The 12,335-nt window shown below is 40.6% G+C and overlaps 1 non-coding gene across 1 annotated transcript; it reads left to right on the top strand.

Moving 5' to 3' along the window:
- Window positions 1-3,208: 3,208 nt before the first annotated feature.
- On the top strand, window positions 3,209-3,370 carry LOC138468559 (U1 spliceosomal RNA). Its single transcript, XR_011268329.1, has one exon. It is a non-coding gene; the product is annotated as a U1 spliceosomal RNA (small nuclear RNA).
- The last annotated feature ends 8,965 nt before the right edge of the window (window positions 3,371-12,335 follow it).

Genomic DNA, 12,335 nt, shown 5'->3' with positions numbered 1-12,335 from the left:
ATAAAACCAGGATTTGGGCAATATAGACAAGAGCACATAGAAAAAAAGGGGGGAGAAAGTGGTTTGAATCAGGGCTAAAAGCTGTGCAGTTCTCACTGTTACATAAAAAGTCAACACACATAAAAAATAGAAAAAGTTAAAACGAGCTCAACTATCAAAATTCAGCAAAGGATATTTTCTTATATTGCTAACTTCAAGAAACTGTCGAGACTAAGGCAGAGGAGGAAATTTATGTTCCAAGGAATGTATACTACAATTCTTCATCCAAGTTATGTCCTCCTGGTTTCTTGGTTTGGAAATCTAGGATGAATCGTGTCTCCATCTGACGTAATTCCAGCTCGCGGTTCCCTCCACGTGGATTGAGCTTAATATGGTGTACTCAAAAAAATATGAAGCTGTCCAATTTGCTCTGATGTTGATCTCCAAAATGTACTGCCATGGGGTAGGAAGCATCTTATGTTTTTTATGGCCCGCATATGCTGCAGTATTCTCAATTTCTGTTTGCCAATGGTACTTCCCACATACCACAGATTGCATGAACAAAGCAGTACATATACAACAAATTATGTATTGCATGTTATTTTGGTTTTCACCTCAATATTATGGCCTAATGTTGGATGTACAAAGTTTGTTTTATTCAGAGCAAATTGGCATGCTTTGCACTTGGTGCATTTGGAGCAGCCAGTGTTCTTTTTATTCAGCCACGTGGATGTAGCATTGGTTTCTGTCTTTGGGGACATAAAGCTGTTGACTAGTGTGTCTTTAATGGAGATAGATTTTCTATAAGTTATGTTGACTCTTTCCCCCATGAAAGGAAATAGAACTTCATCAGTCTTTAAGACATGCCAATGTTTGTGTAATATTCTCCTTATTGTCTTAGCGTGTGAACCATATGTGAGTATTAATCTTACATCGTCAGGTTCCAAAATCTTTTCAGATGTTCGATTGGTGGAGAGCAATGCTGTTCGATCTAAATTTCGTGCTTTGGTGTAAGCTCTCTCGATGATTGCCTTAGAGCTGTAATCTTGCATTCTCTGTCAAAATCCAATTTGCTGCAATTGCAGCGAATCCTGACAAACTCTCCGTATGGTATACTTCATTTTAATGGAGTAGGGTGATTGCTGCTCGCAAATAATGGCATGTCGGAGCAGTCAAGTTTTCACTAGTAAATCAAGAAAAATTAAGGATTCATGACTATGAGTCTCTGTAAATTTAAGATTCAAGTTGTTGACATTTAACGTAGTTACAAAGTTAAGCCAATCCTTTTCTTTTCCATTCCACAGGATGAAAAAGTCATCAATAAACCGTAGCCAGAGGACTAGTTGGTTAGTATACTTGGTATTAGCATCGGTCCAGACAACACATTTTTCCCACCATCCCATTGTCAAATTCGCGTAGGGCGGTGCAAAACTTGTTCCCATCGCTGTTCCACGCAATTGGTCATAGTAGATATTGTCCAAGAGAAAGACGTTATTAGTTGACATAGGTCTATCATCTCCATGATCATTTGTCCATGACTTAAATAGTTTAACGATCTACTGTCAAGGAAGTATTTACATGCTTTTTTTCCGTCATTATGTTGGATGGAGGTGTAGAGCGATACTACGTCCAATGTTGCAAACATGAAATCTCTTTCCCAGATAATTCCTTCAATTTTACTGAGAAAGTGTTTGGTATCGCGTCAATATGAAGGTAGCGTGAATACCAAGGGCAATAGTGTTTGATCAACATACTTCGACATGTTTTCCAGTGAAGCACCATTTAGAGCAAGGTTGTCCAACGTACGGCCCGCGGGCCACAATGCGGCCCGTCAAGCCATTTTATGTGGCCCGCCAGGCCGTATGTTGGACAATGCTCGAGTGTAAAAAAAAAAAAAAAAAATTTTTTTTTTTTTTTTTTTTTTTAAAATGTGCCTGTGCGCAAAACTACTCTGTGCTCTATTCGGGACACATAAAAGAACAAGACAAATGAGAATTCTCAGCTACTAGACTGCTATCAGCATCATCAGTCACAATATTTTTGGGGGGAGACTTGGAAACATTGGCACAAAAGGAGCCGCTCTGTGCTGGATCACCATCCTTTCACCAGTAAACCCGATTCAATCACCATGGCCCCCTTACAATTCCCAGCCATGCTGTGATTGACCTGTGGACACATAAATAATCGTATCAATAAACTTTCTCTGCCTTTTTTATGGCGAATGCCAATTTCGCCACATTCATTTGGGTCAATTTTATTGCTTTTTTTACCACAAAAACCGGTGGCAGAACCCCTGCACCCTCACTTTCTATATACCTTACCCAAAATTACCATCTATATTTTTTTGGTAAAAAAGCGTAAAAAAATGCGGCAAAAAAATGTTTTGTCGAAATTGCCATTCGCCAAAAGTGGGCAATAGCAAATAATCTACACACTCAAGAACAACCTTTCAAAAAATGCTCTCCAGAAATGTATAGAAAGGAAACAAAATCCAAATCCAAATCAATGGGAACCAAAGTTTTCGTTTGTTAGTGGATTGAGTTTGTTCACAAAATGGATCGGAGTACACTTCGAATAGTTGCTGCAACTCTGGAGAAAATACGAGTGGTATGATAGGTTATTTATAAGGCGCTTAATACCCATGCAGCAGTGATCCCAATCATAAAAGTGAAACAGGCAAGCTCAACAGGTATAACTTATTTTCACTCTTTTGGTAGCGCAGTCTGAGGGCAGCCTATACTTGCCTTTGGCGCTGTGCAGGCTCGGCTGACACAACACGGCATATGGTTACGGCAAAGATGTCAAAGCTTCAGCATTGTCATTGAGCAGAACTCTGAGACTCAGGGGTGGTGGAGCGTCGAGGTCCAGGATGATTATGATGGTGTGAATGGGGCCAGCGCTGAGCAGCTACGCTCAGGAGGGCCATGGGCCCGTGTGGGGCTGACAGGCCAGTGGGCAGACTGCAACAGGCCTGCTCAAGCCATCCTGCTATTTATACAAATCTCGGGCCGAGCAGCACCTGATGGGAGAAAGGAACTGTGCTACAATCTGCTCTTCTGCTGGGCTCTGCCTGCTGGAGCTTCCCCCTACACGCGGGACAGGCAGCTCTGCAGACGCTCAGAGCTTCCGGGGATTGGGGGGTTGGGGCTGGGTCAGGGCCTGCCTTCTCACCCTCGCTTAGCGGGGCTTCCCAGAACTGACCCAACCCCTGCCCTCTTGCATGCAACTCATACTTAGCTGGCAGGGGAGAATGTGATCTCAAGGGCAGATCTCCCAGGGTGAGGCTTACCCATTGCACATCGGATTTGCTGACCCCTGCTATGTTCCCAAATGCGGGATACACGACTGCATTATTTCTGGTAGTGGGGGACTGCGTTCGCGCTCTTCCCCCCCAATTTATTGGTGAAAGAAAAGGTAAAGTGTGCACTAGGCCTGCTAGGTTGCATACTTTTAGATTGTGCTCACATTGCGTTTCTTCAATTAGGTTCACCTTTGGGTGATCGCTTTTCCACATTTTATCTGTTGAATTGAATTATGCTTCTTTCATCACCACAGAAGTAATGTGTATTACAGAGATAAGCTGCCATATGTATTGGGCACACTGCACATGCTCAGGCAGCATCAATCATGCTTTGTACAGGACAATGCTGGCCTACATTGGGAACAGCCAGCATAGACATGTTGCTACAGAGGCATATTTTGGGTACAACCAGCATGACAATGTGTTACATCAGTGACAGTGCTGTCTTACACTGTGGACACATTGATCATTAAAATGTGTTGTGTTGTAAAATGTTCTTTTCTGCTGTTGGTGACATGGAATTTTCATGTTCCCCTTTAGAACTGATTGTACACTTATGGCTTTTTGGTCACCTTTTCTGCTGTAAAATGCACCATTTCAACCCCATATTTGAAAAAAAATTCTTGGGGGGGAACCCCCCCAAGCCCTCCCTAGAACCTTGTAGCTCCCTAGCTACGCTCGGTCGCCCCCACTATTTCAGAAAAATATTAACACAAAGACACTGAAAGAAATCACATGCAAAAAACCTTTGATCACTGCCCATGACACCAAAAGCTATCCTTGGGACTGCATGGCTATCACTGCCTGTGATGCTATTGTGCCAAAGGTCACACAATATCGCTTTTTAATATACTGCTTTGGGTGAGGTTGTTGACTTTTGGCTCGCCGGCCCTCTGGGTGACAAAAAGTTAATGCTTCGGCCCCACATTCAAAAAGGTTGGACAAGCCTGATTTAGAGTAACAATGGGTCTTCCCGGGGGACAGGTAGGGTTTTTGTGGATTTTCAGTAGGAAGTAGATTGTGGGTATAACAGGAGTTTTGTTGAAAAGGTATTTCGAGTCATCCTCATCCGGAATATTCAATTCCTCCCACTTGTGTAAGAAGCACTCAACTTACCTTTTTATGGATTCCAATGGGTTTTCTTCGAGTTTTCCATAGCAGTAGTTGTCGCTGAGTTGTCGTTGTGCTTCCTTTACATAATCTTCTCTATTGAGGATTACTATGTTGCTTCCTTTATCCGAAGCTTTTATGACCACATGGTCAAGTTCTTGCAGTTCTTTTAGGATTTTCCTTCCCTTGAATGAAAAGTTGGGCTTCGTTGTATTCCTATATGATCTGGCTTTCTTTAGATCCTGTATGACCAATTCCTGAAAGGCTTCTATTTAGCTACTTGTTGGAACATAGGATTAGATCTGGATTTGGCTTTTAATGTGCTCTTAATAGGCCAATCAGTTTCTATGTCCAACATTTCAGAAGTGATGTCCGAGGCCATATCTTATGGTTGATTTATAGATTCTAATTCGGCCAGGTCAATTAGTGTTTCCAGATCTTCGATAGCTACTGCCGTTCGACCTGATGAACTTGATTTAGATTTTTCTTTGGGTGGATTCAAGATGAAGAATTTCTTCAGCTGAATCTTCCTCATGTATTTGAAGAAATCTATTCTGGTTTCCATGTAATCATAACCTGCTGTAGGGCAGAAATTAAATCTGTATTGGAGAACTTTAACTTGTTCCTGGTTGAGTGCATAATTTGAGAGATTGATGATGCTTTTATCAGGTTCATTTGGCTCTATTGTGCCTTCTTCTTCCCAGAGCGTGTTGTTGTACCTTGATCTGACTCTGAGCTGCTTGTGCCCCTATCCCCTCCTTGTTTTTTTCTTCCTCCTGAACCTTGATGTTTGCCCCGTCCTCTGCCTGTGTTTTTTGTGCGTTTTTTTCAGCTGTCTAGTCCGAGCATCCTCATCTCCTCTAAAAAATTGGTTTTCTTGGGAGGGTTTTCGTTAGTGCTAGTAGAGGCTTCAGAATCCGAAGTTATGACTGCTTCGCTCGAGGCAGGAGTTGTTTCCTTATTCTCAATATTTTGACTCACCATGTTTTTTCTCAGGTTGTTGAATCGACATGCAAAGGTATAAACTCTTCCTCTTTCGTAATCCTGTTTGTCACGAAGGAATTTTCTCTGCTAACGTAATTTGATATCTTCCTCATAAGCTATTAGTGTCACTTCCATGCTTTTTCTGACTTTGTTTCCTTCTTCACTGTGTGAAACAGTGGACAACTGTTCGTTGCTTTCTTCAATTTTAGTTAATACTTTTTGTCTGTCAATTCGGGCATATTTGATCAAAATATTCAGAAACTGTCCTGAGCACAAGTTCGTGTAATCGCCCCATTCTTTGAGCATTTCCAGATCTTGTTCCTCGAAGGAAGGTGATGTTAAAATTCGGAGCCGACTTGGAATCCTTCCGACATCCACATAATTCTGGAGTGAATGCTCCTCCCACCATTTGCTGACTTCTTTTTTCTGTAGTCTTTCCAGTTCTTTCAGTAAGCCATTTCATTTTTATCTACAATACTTTTTCTGTTACATTTTTGCTTGGAACCTTAATTTGTTGAGCTTCACTGAATAAATTCTTTGCCTCTTCAAGGCATGCGTTTTCTTTATCAAGTTGCGATGCCATATTCCTTCAAAGGGTATTTTCATTTCATGTACTGGAGGGCAATGGCGTTTAGATGGAGGGAATTCGAACACCCTCGGTTAGAATTCATTAGATGGGGAGAAGCTGATGTTGTAACCTGGCCGCGGTGATATGGACGAAAGAGATCTATCGCGCAATTCGCTTCACAGACCAATGGGCACAGGAATATATTGTGTGTAGTTTACAGAAGTTCACTCACCGAACGTTGGTGTCTCTGTTCACACGCCGATGAAACCGGGTTCATCTCCGGTCAGTCGAGCCCCTCCCGGCAACGTCCCCACACGCTTTTCCTCCTCTGATGCGATTCCTGGTCTGGAGCAAAGGCGGACAGCCCGTACGTGACTCGGTGCTCCTTCTTTGCTTCTAACAATCCGGCTGGTGCATGTCCAGCGTCTGTCACTAGGCGTGCAGATATTTTGAAAAAAGAGGAAAAGTAAATGCACTTTTCCACACAGGGACAGCACTCAAAGCGGTCAGGATGCCAGCATAAATCTCAAGAAAATAAATTAATCCATCATTCGCCAAAGTTCTTGTGCCATATCCAGCTTTATTGAAGGCATTGCAACCTACGACGCCTTTCGCAACACTCCCATTGCTTGTTCACATATAAAACAACAAAAAACTGCACAATGCTTTTATATACAGATGGGTTCAATCTCTATGGTTCTGCCCAACACATTTTGTCCCTTTTCTCTTTCCACTCTTGCAATGTCCCATAAACGTTCTATGTTGAATGCATGCTGCCTTTTTGGAATGTGTTAAATCTCACTCTTAATGCGTTTAAGCTAGTGCTTTACGTATTTGGAGATATCACATTAATCTTTTGAAGCCGCTCAGTGCACAGTGACAGGTTTTTATTTTTATTTTCATTTACACGATAATTTAAATTTATTGTCACTAATAGATTAGAGTCAAAACCTGCTCACTGTGCAATTACACATTTTTTTCATTTTTTTCCCCCAATCAAGGCCTGGATTTACAATTCGATATTGACATCATAAAATGATAAAAATGGTTTCGCACTGTCGCCAATTAATTTCTTATTTGCCAAATGTATATGTGGGAGGAGACATAGCATTCCCATCCTTTGATCTTTTTCAGGTTCAAGATTATAAAGTGCATAGTGCTGTGATATATATATATATATATATATATATATATATATATATATATATATATATATATATATATATATATATATATATATATATATATATATTGTAGTATACAAGGTTTCCTAATTTTTTTATATATATTTAAGGTGAAACCTATCATCCATAGGAACAGCAAAGATGATATGGTTAATAACATAACCTTTGAGCCATAGGACGGATCAGCATGCCCTTTGACATTCCTATATTAGGACTCGGGCCACCCTGAAATCGAGAGGTTCATGCATATACATGTCAAAAGATGTAAAGGGTAAGAAAAAGGGTGTGTTTTTCACTTTTTCTCCCATTGCCCCATTTCTGCTTACACTCAAAGCCTGCACCAATGGACATATTTGTGCCAAATAAGAAATAAGTTGGGGACTGAGTGCTTGAAGGAAATCCTTCCTTGTTTTGGTGTAAATCCATCCAGTGTTTCTTCTTTAATCATGCATTGCTGTTGCCAAGCTTTATCAATTCTGAAAGCCGGCCATTATGTGAATCGCGATTCCAGTTTCAAATCAACACTGAAAAGCGCCCTTAAAATTATTATATAGAGGGTATTAATTAGGAAGTTTTGAGGGCAGGCAACATGTGGGTAGGGTGAGGAAGGATGATTGGTGAACTTTTGGGCCATGAGGACAGCATAGGTTTTTTTCCAATCGTTTTGCAGAGATTGAGAATGGGCATGAACAGCGAAAAGAAAAAAAAACCTCATACATTTTAATACATTGAGATGAGATGTGGTAATTGGCATGGTTGCTAGTTAGGGCAAGATGAGTATTTGAAGAAAATTTTGGATTTTTTAAATTAAATATATTTTAAAAGAAAATGCTTTCCAAATTAAATTAAAATGTGTACCGGGTTGTATAAAGGTGATTTAAAATCTCCTGTTTGTATATTGAGATTAAGAACTGTTTTATTGAACTTGTTTAGTGAATATAAATTTCACCACTGAGACACATTCATGGCAGAGCCGTGGTTATATTGTGTTTTGTTTTGATTGGGTGAGGTTTCCACATGATCTGAAGGAATGTGTCTCGATTCAGTGTTCTCTTCCGTGCGGCCCCCAAAGTCAGTATTTATATAGAAGCTCTAAACGTTGATTTTAGGTTTGGTTAAAGTTTGATTAGCATTCAGGGAGGATGTGCAGCGTATAAAGGAGGTAGATTAGTGTTGTCAGTTTTGGGAAAAAGGCTGTGGGCACAGAGATAGATGCTGTAATCATTTCCAAGACATATCTGTTCTGAAGAGACATTAGTCGCATGGCTCTTATCTCCTCTCTGATAGCATTGAATCCCTTTATGGTTTTGTTGATCGTTTGCAGCAATTCCCATCTGGTAATCTGCAGCCATTTGGTATTTGCTCCAACCTGGATTCTCGGCATGAAGATCAATGTGAAGACTGACAAGGTCTGGCTGAATAGTATGTGCTCATAAGGGATAGAGTCAAAAGCTTCTATTGACTTGGCAGAGAAATAATTTTCCCTCTTCATTCCATTGATCAGCTCCACAGATCTCTTCTTCCTCAGATGTGCATCTGCATTCGGGAAACTGTCAAGATTCAAGTCGCTTTTAGAAATCACCAACACTGGAACATGAACATTCACCAGTGAACATCATCCTCCCCAATCTTTGGGTAGCCTCATATAGGCTCTGGATCCGAAGCCCAATAGTGATCCATGATCACTGCTGTTCCAAGTTTGATTCCTGGTACATCAAAGATTTGACCACAGTTCTGATTCTCTCCAACATTTCTTGTGCCATTATTTATGAAGCACAGCATTCCGCAAGGGGCCGCCTCTGTCTTCGTCCCAAGTCAGTAGCTTAGCAAGCCTCGGCCATAATGGCTTTTATCCATTTTGCAATATATCAAGGACTGGCTGATAACAACCAATGACCACCCATCCTCTGCAGATGACCACTCCTTCTTCCCATCCATCAGGTGATAGCACTGATAGCACTGATCCCCAAATTTGCATTTGACCTCTGTTCTTCCATCTACAAACTTCTTCTGCAGATTTTCCTCGTCTCTAAAGTCTTTTGTTCACTTCTCATCTGATACCAGCTCCTTTCACTCCAGGCTTTTCATATCTGATTCCATGATTCTTAGTGTGAGCTCATTTTCTGGTCTTTGTGTCCTGGACATAGTCATCTTCATCTGTATCTGTCCATTCAGTTGCCCATTTGAGATAGGCATCTCATCCCATAAACTGGACTCTAGTGCAGCAAAGTGCAATGTGTGATAGGCAATGTTCTGTCTGGACGTCTATTTCAATAGCTATGAATATTTTAGACTTCCCCATGCTATAAGGCAGGAGTGCACATACAAAGCATTCCTCCTTTGAGGCACTTTATTCATATGCGGATACCATATATTAATCCCCAAGTGTGCTGTACTGTCCAGGTAATCGTTCAGTTCATTATCATCTTCACTAGCACTTCTTTTAGGCTTGCTTCCTTTCTTACAAACTTCTTTGACCATCTCATGTAACATGTCAGCATAGTTCTTCTTTAATAGACCATTTATAGACACATTCATCAGTGGACCAGGTTTACATGTGCTACCTTTGTAGGATACAGTTCCAGAAGTTATGTCCTATCAACATAAATTTTAGTCATCAAAATGTCTTGCATAATCTCTATACGCGATCTCTTTCTAAACGGTAACCCAGGTTTATTCATCACAGGACCAGGTGCTCTCATGTGTATCTCTAAAGTAGGAATAATCACATAAGGTCTCAGCTGCCTTGTAGTTGCCACATCGCTACCCTTCTATTGTACAGGAGGATACACAGAAGTCTTTGCTCCACTTACGTCTATGTAATAGGACGTGCGCACTGTAAGTGAGAGCAATATCAGTATGAACAAAATGCAAACATAAATCAGGCAAAGGTACATCCACTTGCATCAATTACTTTTTATACATCGTGCACGTCTCTCAGGATCTGTCTTGACGATATTGCTACTAACGCTGCCCATTTATTCTTTTTTAAGGATGGAAAAACACTTTTTAATGGGGCAACACTATGCACTACTTCTGGAAGCTGCTGAATCAGCTCTCTAAATCTCCTTGATCAACTGACTGCTCACTGAATGATGAACACATATTCCCAATGAATGCCATGAATTGGCCTTTCACCAGACGGCATGATGATTTTCTTTCACCCGTTCACTTGTATGATAATATCTCTCGAAATTTCATTAAGCGCTGCATTATTTCTCGGGTCTCTCAGGAATGTTTGGATGTCGGTTTGCCTCCCGAAAAGATGTGGATACTCTTCAATCAGGTAGTAAAATACTAGGCTGACCAGTCTATGTGCATTATCTGGTGACAGGGGCATTTGTGTTCTCCCTACTGAACTCAGGAAGCTGGAGAATCTGCTCAACAATGGCTAAGAGCAATCTCCTCACAATTGGACCATTCTTAGGATCTTGCAAGAAAACATGAACACAGGATTCTAGAACTGTCAGCTCCAGGGATGCCAGGAAAGAGGCAAAAAGAAGTGGAGAAAAAAGAAAATGATGATGGCAGAGAAGATAAACTTTTAGAATTAATGACCAAAATGACTCTGGACAATGCAGAAATAAAGACCAAGATTTTTCAATCAGAAGAAAAGTTTATGGAAGTTTGTTTACAGAGAGTGATTCAGCAGAAACACATTTGAATCTGGTGGATGTGAAGACCCAGAAATTGGCTGATCAAGTGAGAGATCTGCAGATATTAAATGAGAAACTGACTTTAAAGATCTCCGAACAGGAGAATTGTTCACGGAGAAATAACCTAAAGATTGCTGGCTTTCCTGAAAATGCAGAAAAAGGTCAACCAATTGACTTTTTACGAGGGGTGTTACCTTAAATATATGATTTGGACTCTAAATTACCTTTCAATATTGAAAGGGCTCATAGGTCTTTGCGTCCTAAGCCATCCATTGGAGAAAGACCAAGGCATTTTATGAATAAGTTCTTGAGGTTCCCATTAAAGAGCTTATATTAAAAAGAGCACGAGAATTAAAGGACATCAATTGGGGAGGCAACAAGATAATGTTTTTTGCTGATTTAAGTAGAGATGTTCTGGAAAAAAGGCGAGCTTTTGACAAAGCTAAAGTTAAAGCATGAGATAAGAACATGAAATATTATATTATGTACCCTGCTATATTTAGGGTAGTTCAGGATGAATGTATACACTCCTTCGCAGATCATAAATCAGCGCAGGCTTTTTTAACTTTTTTAACTGATTTGGACCCTATGGAAGGCACTTCATCTGAGTTGGGTCATACAAACACTGCAAGGAAGAAAAAGGATATGACTGTTTACATTTTATTTTTACTATTTGAACCTGGATGGACTTGTTGTTTTATTTTTATTCTTTGTCGTTTTTATTTGTTTTTTTTATTCAACTCTACTATCTTCCCTATATTAATATAGGGAAAAGATGGCTGCCGAGAAAAGTTTGTTGGATTAAACATTGTAAGAGTAGTGTTATTGTTTTTCAGGTTCTGCGACCCACTGCATAGAGGAAAGCAACTGTGGACATGATGAAATGTCTTTGTATTGACGTGTGTTGGAACTTCCAGGAATTCAACGGACGTTATGATAGATGTCGAGGATTGGAGCTCGAGAGATATTTGCTATATGAACTCTGCATTTGTGTAAGTCTTCAGAGGCCTGATATATATGCCGACGGTAGGAATATGTCAGTGTTCTAGGGTATTTTTCTTGCAGCTCTTGTGGCTGACACATGAAACGAAGAAAACAGGCAGAGATTGGCAGGCTGGATCAATGGAGTCTCCGTCATCGGAGACATTATGCTTAACTGAAATGCATGCGGTAAGAGTTGAAGGGGACTGTTAGATGGATTGAAATATATGCTGTCAGCCTGGAATCACCTGTAGGGATACAAGGCTCCATCCCTGCAGTAGCGAGTCTGACTCCAAATCAGAAAGTTGTGAATGTTCAAATCAGGTTGGGCTCGTATTTGCTTTTTCCACTCTGAAATACACGATTGCTCTTTGGTAATTCGTTATTCCATCCTGATTGCATTTTTTGAACTCTTGGCTTATTGTCCAGTGTTTCATATGGTGGATTTGCAACGGGAAAGTAACGTATAGACAGACACCCTTGGGGGACATGGTCAAAGTTTATGGCGGCCAACTTCTATATGTTGCCAGTCTGAGATTACCTGTGTTGTTATTACAGGTTGTCTCTGCCTT

The sequence above is a fragment of the Ambystoma mexicanum genome, chromosome 4q (genome assembly GCF_040938575.1).
Source record: "Ambystoma mexicanum isolate Mex_15411 chromosome 4q, UKY_AmexF1_1, whole genome shotgun sequence".
NCBI lineage: Eukaryota > Metazoa > Chordata > Amphibia > Caudata > Ambystomatidae > Ambystoma > Ambystoma mexicanum.
This window is presented reverse-complemented; position numbering and strand designations above follow the sequence as displayed.